Genomic DNA, 23,330 nt, shown 5'->3' with positions numbered 1-23,330 from the left:
AGCCTCTCGCCCACCAGCTCCCCCAAGTCCTTCTCAGCAGGGCTGCTTTTGGCCTGTTCATCCCCCAGCCTGTGTTGATACTAGAGGTTGCCCAAACCCAGGTGCGGCTCCTTAGACTTGGTCTAGTTTAGCCTCATGAGATTCCCATGGGTCCACTTCTTGAGTTCATCCAGGTCCAAGTGGAATGCATCCCACCTCTGAGGTGTGTCAATGGCACCATGAGGCTTGGTGTCATCTGCAAACTTGCTGAGGGTGTGCTTGATCCCACTGTCCGTGTTATTCGTGAAGGTATTAAACAGTATTGTTCACTGCACTGATTCCTTGTCTTAGAGTACTTGATGTGACAACTTTAATGAGCTTATTTTAAGATAGATTCTTCATATGGAATAAAAAAAAAGTTCATCTGAGTTCTCTAAGTTCTTCTCTTACTGCAATTCTGTTTTTCATGCAGTACAGAAGTAATTTTCTAACTTTAAGCAGTAAATTCTGTGTCTTTTCTGTTTTCTTCCCACTCGTCAGTTTTCTTAAATAACAGCAGTATCTAAAAACATTTCTCACATTCATCTCCACATGCTATATGAATAGTCCAGTTTCAAATCTGACTGTGGCCAGCTGTCACAGGGTAGCACTACAAAGAATCTGGTGTAACTTCGATGTCAGCTACAGAGTCATATCCATTCCTAAATCTAAATTCACTTGATAGTTTAGAGATGTAGCTGTACTCAAATTCAGGAATAAATCCTTTATTCCTTTCATCTTGAATTTCAGTGTTTGCTTGGCACAAAGTTATTTCTGTTGGTAATGGATATTGAGTCTCACTAGCAGGCAAGCTGAAGAATTAATTTACTGTTGTGAAGGTCTGTAACATTTCTCCAGAAGATCTGCAAAGGTTTGTGGTTGTCATGGTTTTGCTGGTACTTAGAAACTAAGCAGGAATTTTTGCCTTTCCCCTGCTCACTGTGTGGAGAGGATGTTAAATGGGCAGTTAAGAAACACAGAAGAAGCTACTGGTAAGGCCACATTCCTAGTTAATGGCCCTCAGAATCTTGCTTTTGGGTGAGGTTGAGGAGCTCCTTTTTACTTTTTTTTCCTCTTGTCTCCTGGGAACCGGGGGAGGGGGGAGAGGTCAGGTGGCCGCTAAGGCTGGAACAAGCTCAGAGTAGTAGGAGTGGGTTTTGTTTTCAGCTTAGCCATCAGCTGTGGATTCTGCTTGGATTTTCATCAGAGAGGAACTGTTTCGGGAGGTTTTTTCCCCTTCCCCGTTCCTGTTTGTTTCTTTCTTAGCAGTGGTTCTTGTGCACATCAAAGGGAGAGGGAAAAACTATACCGCACAATTCAGCCATCAGGAGAGAGGTGTTCCCCCATAGGGCAACGACCAGTGATTCCACAGGGCCCCCTGCTGACCAGCACAAAACACTGCAGGCTCTGCATTTCCAGTGATCCAACAGCGCCTCCTGGTGACTGGCAGAGGGCACTACAAGCTCTGCACCTCCAGTGATCCAACAGCGCCCCCTGTTGACTGTGGTTAGAGTTCCACCAAAGGGTGCGCACTGAACTGTTTACCTTTTTTTTCTTTGTTTATTGGTTTGTTTTGAAAGGGATTATTTGTGGGTATAGGAGTACTGTTTGGTTGATTTCCTTTCATTGTTTCTGCCAATACACACACACCTTTTAATAAAGGGCTGTTATTTTTCCTTTTCCACATTTTTTTCTCCTCAATTGGAGCCTCTTAATTTTGGATTTACAATTGCTTAGAGGGAGGAGTTTGGGTCTTCCTCATAACTCATCCTCAGCAAAACACCTGTGTCTCATTTAAACTGAGACAGTGGTATATTCTAATGGTTTTTGTTTTAACTTTCTTATTCTGTTTCTGGATGAAACTGGTAGACATCTGCAAATGAAAATTATTATCTGATGAACTGGATTAATACAAACCAGACTCATAAGTGTTTGTCCTAACTGTAACTTGACAAACTGAGAGTCAATATAGACTTAAGGAGCAACAAGATTGTGAAATTGTAAAATGGTCACCAAACTTAGGCGACTATCAAAGTCCAACTGTTCCCCTACTAAATCGCTTCATTTAATTGGTAGCCATTTTTTTAATTTTCCATGAAATCACCTGCACTTTTATTGAGAAAAAGGATGATGAAATTTAGCTTAGAATCCACCTAAGGTTAAAAAGAAGGATAAATATTCCACACTCTGTGTATTAAATTTTTAAACTTTCTTCTCAAGGTCCTAGGTGATAGCTTTGCATACTGGCATAAATCTCTTATTAAGACTTCATAAATCATGCAGATTCTTTTCTAGAATACTTTTAAGATGCCAACTCATAAAGTCTCCAAAACTTACGTAGCACTGATCATCCCCCAGAAATTAAGAAGGCTATGTAAATGAGCAGTCTTCTGTTCCTGACTCACAGTGGTAGCAATGCAATCCAGATCTGTGTATGAATTTATGGGGGACTTCCACCTCTGACAGGCAGTTTGGTTACAGCTCATCTTTTGAAGACCTACCTGAAACTTGACTAGAAAAGCTGCAGTCATTCCGTGTCAGCTGGCCTTCATTTTCCCTAACACTTTCCTGAGACCTTTAATTTATTGGTGCCTCTGAGTATACTTGTGACCTGCAGTAGTCCTCAATGGTGCTTCAGGATGTTTTCACATCTATAGCACAGGGGAAAGGGAAGAGGGTTTCTCATTCATAGGTTTCTTCTGAAAAGGACGCATCTTTGTACATGCTTAAGTGACCTAAAAAGTTCCCCTTGTCAGAATGATCTCTGCATAGTAGTGTAAAAGTATTTCTTGGCTACTAATTCCCTAAACATATCCAAGGCTGCAAGTCCCATAAGACTTCCCTACATTGCCCTCTTTCATTATTCCTTGACCCTGCAGAAGTGAAAAACATGAGAATGTTGGCATCACTCAGGTGAGCAGAAATCCTCTTGTCAAATGCTGACTCCACATTCAGACACTAAATATTATATAAAACACTAGTCCTGCAGAAACTGTGTGATGCTCAGGATCTATGATGTGTTACAGGCTTTCTACTGATGGCAGGCAGTACTAATCATGATGGCAGACTTGGTAATAATCTGTTTTGCTTGGACAAAGCTGAATTAGTTTGTCCTCTATTCCTCTTTTGTTAATGAGACTTCTGGTTCACAGTCCCAATGGACTGCTCCAGCAGCCAGTACATAAATACTCTTTTCCCGTGGCCACATACTGCGATTGTTATGAAAGTTGTCCCAGCCATGAGAGTATTTGCTAAGGGTACATTTAATCTTTCTTTATGCAACTGGCTTAATTGAGGTCATCTTAACAGAGTAGGATCCATTCAAGAAGTTTTTATCATGTTATACCTGTGGAATGAAGTATGCAGTTACAAATTATTTAGTCCATTCTTGTATATGGCTCCTTTTAAACAAAAACAGTTGATCTACACATGGCAATAATGATTCAGGAGAACAAGGGAACGATTTGCATAGGTTTATTCAAAGCTGTAAAGACTATCTGCTTCTGAGAAGCATTCTGAATTGGAATCTGGTTGGTATGGATTTTAATAATGGATTTCTTGAAAAATTGTCAGAGATCTTTTAATGACAGTAAGCTGTCTGGCCAAATTGTTGGGCCCTGTTTTGAAAATTGCACCTTCAAAACTGTATCTTCCTTTGAATTTTGCACTACTGCACATGGCCAGAAATGTATTAGAGATTAAATATCCCTTTCAAATTCTCTGATAACCTTTCATTTCATACTTGCTTTATTCCTCTTATTTCTATAGATAAGAACCGTTCTTATTTCTCACACAGCTAAATAGTAAAGAATATCATATTCAAGTTCAAATTCTAATACAAAAGAAGAAAATTTGAAGTGAAGTTGCAAAAGTGAAAAAGAACAAAGAAATTCTAAATGGCAATTACATAAGAGTAGTTTTCTGCCATAATTACATTTTTCTTTGTCCATGCATGTTGATGGCATAACATACCCAGAACTGTGCTGCTGTATTTTGCTGGTATAGCTTTTCCAGCCACTGACATATCAAGTAACTACCACTCTATGGAAATCTTTTTTTTTTTTCTACTTAACTTTCTACTGGATTGTATTCATTTTTTTTACCTTTTGCTCCACTTTTTCTAAGCTTGATATTCGTACTAAATTCCTACTTTTTTTTTCCCTTGCACTCTAATGATACTGTTCACTGTGTCATTATAACAGTGTTTTATGGGTGCTAGAGGATTTTTAGTTTTCCTGTCACTCATGGAATTTAGTGGGGTTTTTTTTAAGAAACTGCATTTCATCCATAGTTATCAGAATGTTTACTGGGTTTGTAGCTGTATGTTTGCAAAACTTGGTTTTCTCTGATTGATAGATTCAGGACAGCATACCTCATGTTACACTTCAGAAATCAAATTATAAATTTTTTCCTTGGCTACCACCTGTTATCTGACAGATTTAGATAGCTGGTATTGTTGATCTCTCTGAAGCGCTGCATCTTAGTCCTACGGGAAAAAACATATAATTTGAGTGCTGTTCCCCAGAACCATCATATGAATGAGGCATGTATCTTATGACAGGTTTTGTAAGCGTGAGAAATATCAGGAAGAAAATTTGCTATGAACTTATTATCTATTATCTGTTCCAGCAGTGTACAATGCTTAATCTTGTAACCTGCTGTACAAGAACCTCCCATTTAGGAATTCTGACCAAGCAATGTCCCATGTATCTTAAAATATGGTATTTTGAAACAAAATGTGAGTATAATTAAACTACAGCTTACCAGTGTTTGAATGAACTCGTGAGATCTTTTGAAAATCTGTATGCTACTGGCTTTTTTAAGCTATTTAATATAATTGAAATCAGTTGTCAGGGGATCCTAGAAAATCTGGTCTTTTAAATTTGTTTCTGTGGATTTTAGTAAGTTTGTTGCTTTATGAATGGAGAATCCAGTCCCTGAATCCAAATTCATGAAAACCTTCAGTAAAGCCATGGACATCCTCTTGCAGGCATGCCCAAGGTACTCAAAAGTCTCTATGGTAACAGAATCCTTAAAAAACAAGGACAATTAGATGAAGGAAAATACCCCTCAAAAAAGCTTGGGAAGTCTGCTCTCCTTTAGGCCAACGACTCTCTGAAGGGAAATCATTGTGCAAAGTTACACACCACAAACATTTGAATATTCTGCAGAAGCACTGGATGGGAAGAGGATGCAATTAGCTGCAGTTTCCTTATGATCCTGACTTTCTTAAGAATTGCCTGATATGTGACTTAGTTGTTTGTAAAAATTAAATGGTCTATAAGCAGACTTTAAACTGGATTTCTTTGCATATGACCTGTGATTGAAGTCTTTAATTATAAGTATGTTTTTTTGAGTTTGTGCTGTTCCATCTGTATGGAATTATAAGGCAAAGAAAGATTTGATGTAGATAAACTATGAGTCTCCCTTTAATTTACTTAAATCTAGTAAATTAGTTTGTACTGTCTTCGTCCAAATTATTCTGATTTCAAAGAGCAAATGCTATAAGGTTGAAGATTGTATAGTGTAGGTAACAAGCATTGCAAAAGACCAGATCTTTATCTTATGTACAAAATGTAGACTCAGCCTTAATAACACAGTTGTGTGATACACCTTAATAGTGAAGTCTTTTACACAAGGTTTGTCAAAAACTTTATACAACTTTAAAACATAGTAAGTAGTGATTGCAGGGCTTTAATAACAGGATCATAAAGAGGTATAGCTTTTCTATTCACTTTCAGATAACATTTAGAGATCGAGCTGAGAGGAAGGAGTGAAAGAACATGAACTTTTGTTTGTATGCCATTTATTTTAAAATATTTATTGAATGATTGTCCCAACTTACTAGTGGACAAGAGTTTCAAGGTAAATGGAGTAGTTTTTATTTATCTTCAGGCCTGGAAAAACAAGAAACTCTGAATTTCCCCCTCCTCTGTTTCTTTTGATCTGCCACTCAGATTTTCTGGGGTGAGAGTAAATGCCCAATGTTGTGCCTGTTCAATGCTTATTCCCTCTGTTAAGGCCAGCCAGGCTGCTCTGTCAGTTTGGCCAAGTAATACAGAGTCTACAGGCTTGGACTCAACAACTTAGACTTCTTTCGTTCCTAGTAGCTCTAATTGCTAAACAGGGCTAGAATACCAACCAGTTTACCAAGGTAAACTGGTTTATAAATTCAGGGTACATTTGAGTATTTCTACTATTAAGTGTACTTGAAAGAGATATTTTGATTAAAAATGTAGTATAACAGGAGTTAAAACCTGGGTTGGTATGTGGTGAGTTACCTGTTTCTGAGACTCAAATGTGGAAATTCTCCAGTTTCAAAGGAACACCTGGTTTCAGCAAAACAAAAGCTCCTGTTATTTATAAAGACACTAAGGTGGATGTGAAAAAAAGTTGGAAATGATGCACCACTGTGATTTATATAAGCAATTGATTTTCTAATACTTCATTCTTTTGTCTTGAAGCCTGTTCTATACATCATCATAATGGCAGTTTTGTTTGGCAAATGGGCTTGATGATGAAGTTACTAGCAGTAATGTAAGATCTAGGTGCAAAAGAGATATTGATAGGATCTCTTTTTGGATGTCCTATTCACTGATTTCCAGATATCAAAATATACAGAACTATTACAGTAAGTACAGCAGGGTATCACTAATGCAGTTTGTGGCCTAAAACTTACAACTATTTGCATTACACTATAGATTAGGGTTTCCCTGAGGTCTCTTGAATCTCCTCTTCCCCTCTGCCGTAAGGTGAAAATTCAGATCTAAGTAGGTGTTACAGAATTGTATTTAAAGGGATTATGCCTTTTGTTACGCTTAATTGACCCTGAGTGACTTCTGAAGTGCTCAGGGATACTGACACTTTCATTATATGTGGCAACTTCTTGAAGCTTCTTGGCAAACATCTGCCAGGGGCTGAATTTTCTGTCTACCTTTCCAAAGCATTTAAATTTACCTGGAACAGAGGATTTCTAAAACTCCTTGTAAATCTAAACCCCTTTGTCAGGGCAATGAAGATAAATTATGAGAACTTCCAACTCTCTTATGGTAATTAGTGCCTTGAACATAAAATTACGAGCTATATAATGTCACATGGTGTCTTCTTAGACCCATCTGTTTGTACTTGGACTGGATGATGACCTCAGACCATTAATCCTTTGGTTCCACAGAGACTCTTTCTTCTCTCAAGCTTTATGATTATGGCTGGTCTTATGTCTGCCTCATTCTAGCCTTGCTTCTGGAAAGACGCCCAGTGATTCAGGTACAATTAATACACTGCCCTGCACCAGGAATACCGCTTGACATCTTTCAAAAATGAAACATTTATCCAGCAAAGTGTGACAGGCTTATTTAACTTCACCATTACCTGCATTTCTGTGACATAAAATCTTAAGAGTTTTGACATCTACAATTTTGTTCTTCATAGGTTACTGTCATGTTTGGAGTTCACAAGGTGGGAAAAAAACACAAAAAAGGAAAAGCAATCACTGGGTACCAACCATAGAAGCATTCATTATATCTACTAAGTACTTATTCATATTCATGAATATATTAATGAAATATTCATGGTTAGTAATTTTCGAAGGGGATCAATTAAGTCCTCTTTCCCAACTATGATTTTTTTAATATTTCTAACTTTTAAACTTTAAACCCATACCCAGATGAAAAGGAAGCCTAGAAGACTTCAATACATAAATTAAAATAGACTTTATCTGTGGGGGAGCCCAGCTGGTTCTGGGCTCTCTGTAAACTGAAATACCAAAGATGGAACTTCTTACACCTTGGCAGAGGGTTAACCACGGACAGTAGGACTGTGACACAGAGTGGGTTTCTTGTTAGGAATGCTAACCTATTGTGTTAAGACATGTGGCTGGATGTCCAATCATGAGTTGTTATGATAGTGGTAAGCCAATGCTGTGTGTACATGTGTCACCCAGAACTGTATAAAGGTAGCTGCACTGTTGCAATAAAGCAAGCTGGTATCCTGAAACCCATGTCGCCTCCTGCCTTGACCGCGACATTTATCTCCATTAAGCTTGATCTGCTTTATACCTTGTCAGTTTTCTTTCACTGTAAAATGAAATACAGTGTAAATGTACAAAATTACTGTAGAGGTACATTTACCTAATAAACTAGTGTTTTAACCTTTTTTGCCTTTCCTTTTTCTTTCATATGTACAAGAAATTATAGAATATTAAGATTACTCAGTATTGTCTGGGAAAAGTGACATCCCAGGTTTACATTTTTGTGAAAAAACTCCTGGTATTCTGATAAAATTAAGGATAAATTCTAAAAGTTTGGGAAAAATTATTTGAAAATACTTATCTGTGTCTCTTTGATTTGTAGAGATCTTGAGAACAGCTCTTCCCCTTTCTAAGCATTTTTTTATAACTGTAAAAAGGACATATTCATTGCTAAAAAAAAAAAAAAATTGTCCCATATGTCTAAGGATCATTAGTCTATGTTTTAATAAAAGCTTTCTGTGAAGCAAGAGGATATAGGCTACTGGGACACTATGAAACTTGCAGAGTTTGCTGATTGACTTATTAAGACTGCAATCAGAGTATTGAAAAACAATCAGACAATCAGAGCACTGCCAACAGAATTAGAAAGGTGACTTCCTGAAAGCAAACCCAAACTATCAGTATGAATTTCTAATCTAGTTTTTATACTTGAAAATGCTGTAAGCAGTCTTTTATTTGTTTAACTGTGGGCATTTAAATTGAGAAAGACACTACTGTGGTTAGGTATGACTTAACCTCAGGTGGGATTAATGTTTTTCAAATATTTCAACTGGCAAATTTTAGGTTTTGTTCATGTAACACATATTGGATTGGTACAATCAACTTTTTCTTCAGATTCTTTTAGCAACATTCATTTTAAGTAAAACTGCTACATTGAAAAATCAGTTGTCTCTGACAGGATCCTACACATTTCAAAGAAGGTATTAAACTGATTTGAGAGTGGCGGGAGAAAGACTACAGCAAATCTATTGAATTAGGAGATCAGCTGTAGCGTTAGAGAAAGCTACGGCCACTGTCACGTCTCAGGGAAAGGAATTAAGGTAGATAGATATCTTTTAAGCCTTTTCCGTATTAAACATAAGAAGTACACTGGAAAAAAAATGACAGGTATTTATAGTCAAAAACTCAACTCTTGAAACTGCCAGAATTTGGGTTGTCCACAAAGCTTTATTGTCCCATCTTCTGGCATGCATTAAAAGCCTGGTTTTAATTAACTGATCACAAATGTCCTGCTCTCCACCCAGACTCTTGTTTCCTGCTGAGCACAATACGTAGATAATGCTCCCTGAATGAGTAACTATTCATCATTTTGTTTCTTTGTTATAGTTCAGTGTATGGTCCCATGTCACATTTTTAAGTTCTGCTCTGAAGACAGAATTTTTAATTTCCTCTTGGGCTTTTCTCTGGTGCTCATCACTGCAGTGTATGAGCACCTTACAAATCTTAATGAATTTATCTTCACAGCACTTCTGTGCACTGAAGAGGAATTATTATTCTAATTTGTCAGAGAGAGAACTGAGACAGAATAAATTAGAAAATATCGACTCTTTTTGACAGTCAGTTTGAGGTGCTTGCCAGCTAGTTCTTCAGATGTCTTAGATACAGAATACATTTTAGTTTAGACATGATACAGGATACATAGTGTTTCTTTCTTGTGTTGCAGATATAGATACTTAATATTTTCAAACCACAGCAAGGGGCTGGAGTTGCAAGGAAGAGGAACACAGAGCTAGTGACCACTTGCCAAAAGGTCTGTTTAAGTGATGTGGCTGAGAGAGATCCATGAGACAACAAGGGTTACATGTATTCAGGGCACCACTTCATTCCTCAGAATTTTGAGACTATCCCTTCTTTTCATCCAGTTTCTTCTATTGCATCCACTGCTGCATTTCTTCCAACTTCTGTGAAATTAATGTAAAGATTATACAGCATTCTACTTACTCTTTATAATTCTGATTTGTCCCCAGAGCAAGCCTATCCGGAGAGCACTGGACAAGGAACAAATCTTGTGTAAAATAGAATTCCAGATTATAATACAAAGACACAAAAGGGATTTGTTAAGTTTGTGTAGGAAACATCAGTAATGCTTTAAATTGTGTTTTTGATTGTGACCTCCTGTTTTTTTTTTTTTAAATAAACAAACAACAAAACAGAATTGTGAACTCTTTGTCACCATACACTCACCTGGATCATTCTGAGTCTTTAGACAGCTCAGAGCTGAGCTGTGTCAACAGTCTCTGTAAAAATTAACTGATAGGAAAGAGGATTTGTGAAGGATTTGCTGATAGCCCAGGAACTCTGAGATTTGGGAATTCAGAGTTCTAATCTAATTTCTAAAGGAGATTGTGTCACTGTGAGCTCATGTCCTGTTTTTTTTAAATTTAGTCCTTTCTGGTACTTTCCCTTTGGTCTATGACAGATCAAATTTTGTACCTTTATTCCCATTTTGAGTTCTTGCTTCCTCAGGGTGCCCCTTTCTCCCCATTCGTCACAGTTCTTATTAGTTTACTGGATTTAATCTCTCCTCTGGAGTTTCTAATCAAGCCTTAGGCTCCATAGAAAGACCTGAGAAAGAATGGCTTTCAAAATAACCTTTCGTGCAATGTTTTCATAGTGTTGCATCTTCAGTGACATCGGTATGTTCATAAATCTATTTCTTATGCTCCTGTTTAATGTATTTCAATTCAAAATACTGTTGTTTCTCTGCTGGTTTAGCTTAAAACTTATTCCTTCTATTGACAAATAAGCTGCAAAAAGTGAAGAGCCATAAGATTATTGACTGCAAAATGATACTGCCATGAATTTCTGTGTGTCGTGGATAAATCATGTAAGTTTGCTGTCACTTTCTACCTCACAGAAAAGCAGGGGTACTGATATTTCCATTCTTTAACACACATATTTTCCTTGTCCATGTCTAGCCTGGACATGCTTGAGATTATTACTGAGCTTAATTCCACTATTTTCACTGGGTCAGGAGGTGAAGTTCTTTTGCTCTTTGGCAGTGCTGTTGTAATAGGATCCTGATCTCTGTCAGAGCCTTTGAACTCTATTATAGTTGCAGCAAATAACAGCAAAGTGGAAGGAATCATTACATAACACATAAAACATACATGGTGCTGTGGGAAAGATTAGTTAAAGCTAAATTGCCTTTCTTTCCTGCACAGGAAAAAAAGTGAAATTATTCATCTAAAGGCCTGTTTGATAAGACAGTCATGATATAAGTGTATTTTAAGAATTTATTGCATTTATTTTAGAAGGAGACTATTGTCTTTATTTGAGAAGGAGAACATATCTAATATTACCTCTGACTATGTCATAGTGGTATCTACAGCAGCAGACATAAGAAAAAATAGGACTGTTGAAGAACACAAAAGTTAAAAATTTGTTTAAAGGAAGCGAATTACTAGGGGGAAGAAATAAAAAGAGAGGAAGTTACAGAGAAAAATTAATCTCCTAGAATAATGTAATTAATAGTTTTAGTTGTATATGAAATAAAAGAAGGGCATAGTAATTAAGATATATGTTCATATATATATAAAATATGTATGTACATATATAATATATGTATGTTCATATATGCATGTCATTGTGTCTTGCAGGCATTCTTTACTGATAGATATTGTTACTGAGTTCTTAAATAAAATTCCCTGAGAAATCCCACAGTCACCATTGTAGTCCCAGTTCATTCCAGTTTAAAAAAGTGAGTGATTTTGCATAGCAATGGTGGGCATAACTACAGCAGCACAAAGGTAAAACAATACTAATCATTTGGAAGAGGAGAAGAACAGGAAGAAATGTCAGGGAATTAATGCATTTGGTTAAAAGAGGCACCCAGAAAAGTTTCGTTTTCAATACTTTTTCAGTGATATGTTTCTGACTTTATTTTGGGATGGGAGCTGACTACAGCAACACACACAGAGTAAGAAACAATCTATGGAAGATGCTTCTTAGTAACCCCCCAGGCTGCAGCAATTCTATCTTATCAACACTGGCTGTGTGGATGTATTTTATTTTCCAACATAAGCAGTTAAGCTCATTAATCCTATTACTGTTGCAAAGTAGGATGCAAGAATTCTCCAAAGAAAAAAGACAAAACTAAATTAAACACATTTTGAGACATCAAAATAGCCTTCAAAAATCTGCTTTATTCGGTGTTTGGATTTGTGCATTTATTTTTGTTATTAAATAAGGAAGTGAAAAATCATTAAATGATTTGTATTTGTTCTAGCATGAAGGACACTTGATGGGATTGAGTCATGGTTCTGCTCAATAGAAGTATCAGGCAATTGCAATTAGGGGAGTCTGTGAGGAAATCTTGTATCTGCAGCATCCTGCACAGATAGTGTGATCAAGCATCTCATTAAAAGCTCAGTGGAGACTGTGGAATAGCTGAGAGCAAATTGATTAAAGCTCAGCCTGGATAGTAATACTAAGAGGATGGCAGCGGGCAAAGCAACCAGAGGATATGGAAAAGATGTCAACCTTTTGCTGAGCATGTGCATCCTTCAGCTGACTTCTGAGTTAGAGGGCATCTTGCTAGATTTTCTGCATCATTGTGTAGCTGCATGGATCTGGGTGGTATTTTATTTTTTTTTAACTCTAGATCGGGGTACGATATCACAGAGGACTCTCTAGTTTTGAAACTGATGAAGAATGAAGCTGCTCACATGTAGAGCGCAGCATCATACTGTGAACATTTTTGCACTTGTCCTTTGCTAGTTCTTCATAGAACAGGTGTGCTTATTTGAACCGATGATACAGAGCACTGGAGCTTTAGTAGTGTGGGATCTGACATCTGTAAGACAAGAAGCAGGGAGATTGGGAGGCACTCTAGGCACAGAACCTGTGGACAGTTCAGCTATCAAATGGGAATAACACTACTCATTTTGGTACTTCTTGAACAACTTTAAAAATTTTCAAACAGAAGGCCCTCTGAATTTTCTGGTTTTGATTTTCTTATAAACGAAAGGCTGATCATAACAATATTTTCTACCGAGTTACTTGATTATGTCATTCAGTGAGCTCTCCTATATTTCCTTCATCCGAACAAGATCTGGTTTGGGTGGGGAGTGGGGATCAGCAGAATCCCATGGTCAAATACTGTGGAACTCTCTACAGCACAGATAAAATGTCAGGCTGTGTATCAGCTCAGTAACAACAACGCTAGGATAGGAGAAACAACCTGCAAATATATTGAGACATGGTTAACATAAACTGTGGTGCATTTATAATTGGCTGCTTTTACTCTGTAGCTGTTATATTGAAATCCTTCCTTGTCCAAATACTACTATACTAGGTATCATAGTGAACAGTACTAAGGAATAAATCTCATTGGAAATGTATCTTTTTCTTTGGTGAATTTTCCATTTAAACAATTCTTGCCTCCCTGCTTAGCTTCAGAAATGCCAGAACCTGTTTGAAAAATGTTTGTAAACAAACTAAAGCAACTGTAGAGGTGCTGTCTTAGCAACATTAATTGATCATTTTCCATGTTCCAATATTTGAGCCAGAAGAAAATTTTTTATCTCTTTTGTCTGAAAGTAGTTTCATTTCAAAACAGAAGGAAAGCAGTACATTTCACTGTATTAATAACAGTCCTTGCCCCATCTAGGATAGAGGCTTCCACTCAGAGCTTTGGATGGTGGATGCAGCACTACAAGCCCCAGAACACAAGGAGCACTTGGGCCCTCTCTCTGATGCCAGGAGTGATGGCCCTCTGTCCTTCAATTCTGGTTTGGAGGAGCTGTGTCTCCAAGAGGAGCTACTGAAGTAATTGTGTAGGTTATACTCCATCAGAAAAATTAAAAGGGAGATTGACAGATCTTCTCTGACATGTAGCAGCTTGAAGAGCCCCAGATTCCACCTGCAGTGGAGTTACAGATAATGCCCACCCCTAGAATTCAGTTAAGTGTAGCCTTTAGAGAAGGTGAAGGATGGGAGCTCATGGCTTCTGACTTCAATAGCAAGGGTTCTGCCCTATTTCCGTTCTTAAAAGCACAGAACAGCTTCACCACCCTCAGAGTGGGAGAGGGGACAGATGGGCCTTCAGGTAAAGGGTTTGGGCCACCTGACCCTAAATCATGCAAGACCATCAGGCAGAAGTGGTACATGATTGTAATGAGCGGGCACCTCTGTGCTGTGGGAAACAGTGACCTGACCCATCATGGCATCCTGGCCTGTCCAATGGCATCCTGGGCTGTATCAAGAACAGTGTAGCCAGCAGGACCAGGGAAGGGATTCTTACCCTGTACTCAGTGCTGGTGAGGCTGCACTTGAGGTTCCACCTCAAGCACTGTGTCCAGTTCTGGGTCCATCGTTTTAGGAAGGATGTTAAGGTGGTGGAGTGTGTCCAGAGAAGGGCAATGAAGCTGGTGAAGGGGCCAGAGAACATGTGCTATGAGGTGAGGCTGAGGGAGCTGGGATTGTTTAGCCTGGAGAAGAGGAGTCTCAGGGGAGACCTCATCACTCTCTACAACGCCCTGAAAGGAGATTGTAGCCAGGTGGAGATCAGTTTCTTCTTCCAGGCAACCAGCAATAGGACAAGAAGGCATGGTCTTAAGCTGTGGCAGGGGAAGTCTAGGTCACACATTAGGAAGAAGTTCTTCACAGAAACACTGGTTGGGCATTGGAATGGGCTGCCCAGGGAGGTTTTGGAGTCACTGTCCCTGAAGGTTTTTAAGATAAGACTGGATGTGGCACTTAATGCCATAGTCTAGTTGACAAGGTGACGTTCACTCAGAGGTTGGACTTGATGATCTCAGAGGTCTTTTCCAACCTGATTGATTCTGTGATTCTGTGATCATCATGAAGTTTTCTGCCTGCTGGGTATATGATCTAGGATGTTGTGAAGTGAGTGTCAAAGTTTGTCTAACCCTCTGTCTGCTACCCCACATTGTTCTTCCATAGGGACACCAGGAATTCTGCCAGGGCATCCAGCAAGTGGATCATGACCTCTACAGACAGAAGCAGCCTCACACTGGCAGGGCATAAACAATCCAGGAGGTTCTTGCATTACATCAATAACAACATTCTGACACAACTGACAGTGAAGCCAGTGAGCAGAGGTGATCTGCTGGATCTCTTAGTTGCTAGTGATGAGGGGCTCGTTCAGGGATGTGAAGGTGGAAGGCAGCCTTTGCTGAAGTGACACTGAGATGATGGAGGCGGGCAAAAAGCAAAATCACATCCCTGGACTTCAGATGAACAGACTCTGGCCACTTTGCTTGACAGAATTCCAAAGGATAAGACCCTAGAGGAAAATGGAGCTCAAGAAAATTACTTAATATTCAGGGATCACCTTCTCCAAACTCAAGAGAAGTTCATTCCAACAAGTGGGAAGTCAGATGGCAGGAGGCCTGCACTGATGAATAAGGAGCTACTGAGAAAACTCAAACACAAAAAGGAAGCCTAGAGAGGGTGGAAAGAGGGGCAAGTGGTAGGAAAACAAAAACACTGTTTCAGCATCCAAGGAATGAAGCTAGGAAAACTAAACTCCAAATGGAATTGAATCTATCAAGGGATGTCAGCAGCAACAAGAAGGAGACAGGTCACAAAAGGAAGGCCAGGGCCTGCTGCTGCTGAGGCAGGGGCCCTGGTGACACAGGACATGGAAAAGGCTGGATGCAATCTTTTCCTCTGTCTTTACTAGCAAGGCCAGCCCTCAGGAATCCCAGGGCCCATGTAACAGAAAAGGCAGAAGAAAGGAAGGAACAAGTAAAATGTGAAAGGTCCTCTTCCTTGGATTTGATTAGGGAATACTTAAGGAAAATGGACTTACATAAGTTCATGGGCCTTTATGAGGTGCACCCATGAGTGCTGAATGACGTCCCTGATGTCACTGCAAGGCCACTCTCAATGATCTTTGATCAGTCATGGTGATGGGGAGAGGAGGACCTGGGGATCCGTGTGGATACCAACTGTTGAATATGCACCAGCACTGTGCTCTTGTCAGGGGGAATTGGATCAGGTGATCTCCACAGGTCCCTTCCAACCTCAGCCGCTCTGTGGTATGAGAGGAGTAAATGACACTGTATTTTCTGGTCACTTTTTATTACTTATAATTATTTTATAATACATTATAGGATATAATGTACATATAGTATTGCTGTAGTTTTTCCTTATGCTGACAATTATTCCTGTCTATTTCTTGGGGCAGAGACTAGTGCATGGCACTGGGTATCATAAAGTCTTTACAGTTCTAAAAATGAACACTACAGGCAGCTAATTTAGACAGAAAAGTAAGTCAGCAGTCACATCCCTGAGACTGTGAACATTTCCCTGTGAGTGGTAACAGGGCTATTGCCAGGTAGATGGGACTGGTTAAACCAGATAATATGAAAGGTTCAGCTACATATGAGGGGAAATTGCTGTGATATGGTTAAAAAACTCAAGAAAAGACCACTCTTGTAGGAAGTTGGGGAGGAATACTAGGACAGTTCAGTACAGGGGAAAAAGGTTTACAGATCAATGTGTGTCTGTTTAGGTTCACAGAGGATGAGTCTGGAGTGACTGATGGGCTAATATTGACTGATTGAAACTGGCTACATTTCAGATTTACTGCAAACAGTGACATTTCTAATGCAATATGTCCAGTCTGGCAGATTTCCATCCTTCGGGGGGAAAAAAAAAAAAAAAGTCTTCTGAATGAAGAAGGAATACTTTGTTCTATTATGTAATCTTCTCACATTGATTTTTTTTTCCCCTTTAAGATGTTGTGTTCTGGCCATCTGGCTGCCTTTTACTTCCTTTGGATCTGTTATTGAAGAAAAGAAGATAGACTGTTGAAAAGACCAGTATTATTTAGCACATTATTGAATCTCAAAGACATTTGTACTTGAGTTTTTCACTCTTCTGATAAGCCTTGTCAGGAAAAAAAAGAGAATGGAAGTTATTGCATGTGAATTTATCAGTGTTTGTTTACTGTGAGTGGAACTTTCAAAATTTTACAGGTGTGAGCCTGAGTTTCTGAATCTCTTTTCAAAAAATTATCCCACACTAAAACCAGATTGCCAAAACTATGCAAAGGAGTATTTAAACACCCACTGTGTTGGTTCTGTGACTAGTTACCTAAAGATAGAAACAGGCATTAGCTCCTGCTTTGAGAAGAATCTATGTATAGTATGTACCTAAATTTATAGTCCCACATCTACTAATGAAACATGTTGGAATGATTTAAATAAGAGAAGAAAAACCACTGTTGGAAAAGGCTGATTGTTCAGAAAAGGAATAGGATGTGGTGTATATGTTAAAATTGATATCACCTGCTTTATATAATTTAAAATCTGAAAGCAAGTGATCTTGAATGGTTATGGATTATTTTCTAATAGGTAAAGCAAATGCCAGCATCTTTTATGTGTCACATAAATGCCATATATTGTGAAATGTCACTAAAGGGCTGGCTGAGCAGCTCATTGCACAATGATATGTGGGGTGGAAAAAAAAATACCTGAACTACCAATCTGAATGGCATGAAAGCCATGGGACCTTTCTACCAGTGCTGCAATATGTTTGAAAACTCCAAGAATAAGGAATTCAAAATAAAGAATAAAGCCTTGAACTTGATCCAAGATGAGGGGAAAGCATTCTGTATCAGACCTTATTTGGTAATGTGACGTGTTTATAATTTTGGAATTGGATGATTGCTTATTATATCTGATTACCTATGTGTGAATATGGAACTCAGTCTCACAAGATATACTTGAGGCTTCACAAATGGGTTTAAGAATCTTAGTACATGTCATACTTAGCCACTGTAACCCTCCAAATTCCAGGTGACCTGCAGTGTATCACAAGGCAAATATAAGGCCAATAGTAGCGTCAGTTGCTGACACCAGTATGCCCTGGGTACCTAACACTGATTTCTGTGTATTTTTCTCACATAGCTCCGATTTTTCAGTTCTGATGAGCTCACTGCTTATCACCTGCTACAGCTCTCTCCAGATCCATGTCCCAAACATTGCAGGGGTGGTGCTTGATCCAGTTTCTTACATGTCAAATATAGTCAAAACCTAAAGAAAAGCAAACTTTAAGCATGGCAAAAAGAGGAGCAGAAAACCTGCTAATATTACCTCAATTTTGTGGTATAGTTTGATGGCGAAACATATATGCTTTAAAGGGATGTCTGGGTGTCCCTCAGAGAGAAGAGACACTCATTGCTATCAAAGACGAGGGAGTTTCTTGAAGGCTTTCAGAGACAACACTCCTAATGAGGGAAGAGTAGGATATATCTCCACTTTTTATGCCCAACTCTTACTCACTTAGATCCATGATAACAAGTCTATGAAAATAATTAACTGAAAGTGTATTAAAGAATTGCAATTATATGAGTTATATTGCAACTTAACTTTAAGAGTAGCTTGAATTAGCCTTTTTTATATGGTATACTGACCTGAAAGTTAGTAAAGCTAAAAATCACTGACCACTGTATGTCTTTAATATAGGAAAATCTTAAATATAAATGATGTTTGGAGTCCATAGTTTATGTTGTCCATCTTTCTAGAAAGTTACCCATACCGGTATCTTGCTCACCCAGAGCCTGTATATTAGTCTCAAAGCTGCTTTTAGGCTGGTTTAACAATTAATAAGAGCTATGGTACTTGAAAATTTTATTCAAATACATTCAAAGGACAAAACCCTTTCTTATTAATTATTACAACAGTATGAAAGCAGGTTGTAGACACTGGGATTTTAATCTGGTTCTCTCAAAAATTTTAACTTTCTGTCAAACAGATAGGTGGTAGTATCAGGAAAATAAATGGTGAATGTAATTTTTTGTTGTTGTTGTTTGTTTGTTTGTTTTTTAATTATTCCTCTTAAGTGATTGTAACTTCTAGGTCAAGTTTTGTCTATCTTTAACCATCTCAAATTGCCAGGTTTGTCTTAGGTCTACAGTCCAATATTAGCTTCTATTAAGTGCTTGTCTTGTTAGTTATATAGGTCATCAACATGTAGCAATCACAAAAGGAAATAGCTGGACTTTAAAAAGTCATTTAAAATAGGCATCCTTTGCATACATACATGTTTTTTCACATCTGTTAAATTGCTTGGATTCCCCCTTTGCCAGATTTTGCTTAGTGAGAGGAGATAGCTACAAAAGGATTGCTGTGTCCTTTATACCTGCTCAGAAAGCTGTGTCATCACCTACCCTACCATGTTAGTTAGTAAAAACCAAGACTGGCTTCAATTTAAGCCAGTTACCGTAGTGTATTCATATGAAGGAACAGGACACAAGTTTAAGGGCAGAAAGGTCAGAAAATGTGCTCATAATCTTACTACTTTACGAAAGAGTTTCCAAGCAGATGTGTGTTCCTTCTCTTTCTAAAAGCATTTGAATTCAGGGGTATCTGTATTTCTAGTTACAAACAGCAACAAAAGATAGGAGCAGTTTACATGTAAGAACTGGCAAGATCTCAGTATCACTTTTTGCTCAGTGGTACTGAAAGCTGCTGAGATGATCAAGCTGGTTGTAACTGAGAAATATTCTTTCTAATTTTTGTCCAGTGGTTGAGTCAGAAAACAGAAGTAAGTGTTTGAGCTTTAGTTGCTCTGCAAGCCCAAACCTTTAATGTAAAGGGTGTTTGGGCCATATTAATTTCTGAGTGTTGTTATTCTACCTGTGAAATGACCCAGTTGCCTCCAGAGCACTATCCTCCAGTATGGTTGGCATAAGAAGACATACACAGTCTTTTGTATTTATGTGTCTTCTGGTGACAAATATTCCCCAGGGCTGACACGAAAGTAATAGAAAAACCTGACACTATCACTATTTTTCTAGAAACAGAGAGAGTAGGGCACTTTAATTACAATATGACTTTTTAGTCACTCCTGGCCCGTGGGACAGTTACAGTAATTTAAAATTGCTCTTTTTCTTCCACCTTTCATTATTGCATGAGTTTTTTTAAGGCTAGTGTTTACACCTTTCTAAGACAGCTTAAAAGACACACAAGGTTACAGTGTTACAAGGTACAGTGTATTTATCTTACACAAACCACGATATCCTCCTTGCCAAACTACCGCATTATCTTATCTGTGTCCTGCCTAGCAGGAACTGCTTGAGCTCTTTACTAGATAAGGATTAACCAATCTCTCTTCATTGCTTATTCTCATTTCTGGGCAAGTGAGGAGCACACTTTTTCACCATCACCTGAGCTATTTGTCCTAGTTTTGTTTGTACTTTTTGGCCTAAACTAGCAACCATACCCTCTTGTCTTTGCCCTTTGAAAAGTCCAGCTCTTCAGTTTCAGTCAGCACAGGAAAATAATCCCCCTTCCAAGTCATGCAAAGCTTCTACCAATACCATCCCATTCCTCCATCTTCCTTTTTTACCCCAATTGCAGGTGAATCAACCTGCCTTTAGAAGGAAGGTCCTTACTGCCTCTGTGGAGCAAAGCATTACAGCACAGGTCTAGAATGACTGGTTTCTTGGCATATATCTCTTTTCTTCTCTGATACAACAGAAGAAACACTTTGGAATATCCAATGGAGTTTAATGGGTTTGACAAAAGAAAGCTATGACTGTTCTTCAGTGAGTGCTAGCTTTTATATATGTTACTATATGTCTATATTCTTCACTAGATGTCTTGTTTTGGCTAATCTTGCAGAAAAAATCTTGAGCTAGTGGACTTGCAGTCTGACTGAGGAGACCTCCAGTGTGACTTTTATACCCACACAGGAAATGCAAACATTGATTTTTCAGGAAAGACAAAAGAGAAAAAAAAAAAACACAAAACTGAGGTAAGTCTTCCTTATGTGATTTTTTTTCTTTGAAAATTTGGTGCACATGAAGCTGGCATAAGAATAAAATCACGTGCAAATGAACTCAGGGCAATTTCCCCCATCCCCTCCCTCCCCCCAAAGAAATTCTGGGAAATATCAGCACTACAGAAAACTAAGTGCAAGTTAAATCTTGGTTTATTACTCAGTGGTAAATTAAAAATGTGTGTCTTACTATAAGCTGCCTGTTTTTTCATGCTGCTCATTCCTTTGTCTCCCCCTCTGTGTGAAGCCATCTGTTGTGCTAACAGAACTACCTGGGAAAGCAGGGCAACATGTACAGACACTAATCTGAATCCTGAAATTTCAATTTTTTCAAGATTTTTTTGGTCAGATTAGTTCCCAGTTTCATTCTCAGGATGTTTGTACAAGCAGTTGTGCTGGCAATAGCAAGGATGGGGATGCAGGAGGATTCCATGATGTAGAAGTAGGGCTGAGTCAGTGTGTTGGCTTTGGCTGGGATGGAGTTAAGAAATGAGAAGCAGCTAAGGCAAAAGTAGAACAGAATCAGTACTGAGTGTAGACTTTTATTTTCAGGGAAAGACACTGCACAGCCTATGGAATTTCAACCAGACTAGGGGCTTTGATGGTGAAATTGAGTTTATTGGATCTATTGACTTTTTTTCCTTCCGCATCTCAAACATCATTCAGGATAATAAAATGATTAATTTTTTAAGACATCAGCAGTCTTCTCTCACAATACATTTAATTTAAAAGCTTTACTCATAGATCTGCTGTGATATGATACATCAGTGCTGGCAAAAATATAAAAATGATGCCATCTGTTGATGGATTGGATATAGACGTCAATTTCTTTAACTGGGCAACCAACCTGAATTGTTCACAGAAGAAGCAAACAGGGTACCCTGAACATTCACATCCTGGATTGGCAATCATTGTGATCCAGTAATTACTCAAATGTCATTCAGTAACTTAAAAATCTGATAATCAGAAATTAGACAAATAACTTTCACCCTTTTTGACATTCCAACCCTAAAATTAAATGTCAGTTTGCATCTGGCAACTGAAAATCACCCTGAAGGCTTTATGATCAGGGAGAATAATACATGTGACCAAACTATTTTACATGTGTTCTATTCCTATATATCAAGTTATAATTTACTTTTCCATCTCTCTTTCCTGCTATTGCTTTAGAGCAGTCCATTCCTGTGAAATAAAGGTGAAAACATAAACAGCATGTAAGAACAATTGTTAAAGGATTAATAAAAATGCTGTGAACAAAAAATCAGACATGTTTGAACTCAATGACAGTACTCCGTGTCTCTTGTACCATGCCAGTTCAAAATTAATGAGACATAATGATGCATTACATGTAAAAATAATAATTGTTAATATTGACTGTGATGTTTATTTTGCATATACATTCACATAATTTCAACTCTTTTGGCCCAAGGAACTAGGCAAAAGCCTGGAGTATTGCCAGTTGTTGTAATTAGGATAAAGAGTTGCTTTTTGCAACTCCATTTGTTTTATTCAAAAGTAGCCTAACATTTTTCTTGTTTGTATTAACCTCTGTTTTTCTGAACACTTGAAGAACTGAGTAAGAACATCTGTACCACATTCATTATCTTATGCTATACCAGCTATGCCTGTATCCAAAACTCCTTCTCTTGACTATTTTGAGGGTAAAATCCTGGTCTTCATGTAAGTCTTCAGCTTTACTTCAGGCTGTCAAGTTTCATACCATGAACAGAAGGTGCATTTGGCTTCTTACTTCCAATCCCCATTAACAGCTTTGGCATCTCCTGCTTCTGCTGTGGCATCTCTCCTCACACTTGATATGTGCAAGCCCTGAAGCAGAAAATCCTGTGGCACTGTGCTGCAGCCAGTGATGAGCACCCCAGCGCAGCTCAGGCTCCAGTTGTCCTACTGCCTGTCCCCAAAGGCAGCTTTTACTGATTTAGCTTGCTGCAGGAAAACAGGTTACAGAGCATTGTTCACTAGGAAGAGGTGAAACGTGTACTTTGTACAGTGGCTGCTGAACTGTGAAGTACATGAGATCCTTTCTTAGTGTAAGGAACATAATGAAAAAGAGCATAATTGTGTGATCACCCCATCTTGAGGATCATAGGACTTGACTGATCTTTTAACTTCTAGCAGCAGAGAGAAAATTTTTGAGGTGTTATAATAGTGGAATAAAGTAAACAAGCTACAGAAAAAAACCCTTAAATTAACCTATGCAAATAACTTTGATCTGACTCTGGAATGCTTTTGCTTCCATTTGTCTCTCACTTAAGTGAGACTGAATATAAGCAGCTCTTCTATACAATGGAAATAACTTGTATCCGTTACTTACAAATTCAGGCAAAAACATCTCTAAATTAGTATTTGCATTCAAAACTTTTAAAGGAGAAACAAATGTTTCTCTGTTGGGTGTGCTGTCTTGTACAGGGGAGACATCCATCCAAGTGCCTGTTCATAATCTGGCAATTGGCACATTTGATCTCTTTGTAGCTTCCAGCCAAGCTCAGCATCTGCTGGTTGTATGGAATAT

Source organism: Myiozetetes cayanensis, unplaced genomic scaffold, assembly GCF_022539395.1.
Source record: "Myiozetetes cayanensis isolate MyiCay16 unplaced genomic scaffold, myiCay2020 scf4, whole genome shotgun sequence".
Taxonomy (NCBI): domain Eukaryota; kingdom Metazoa; phylum Chordata; class Aves; order Passeriformes; family Tyrannidae; genus Myiozetetes; species Myiozetetes cayanensis.
Note: the sequence above shows the minus strand (reverse complement) of the source record.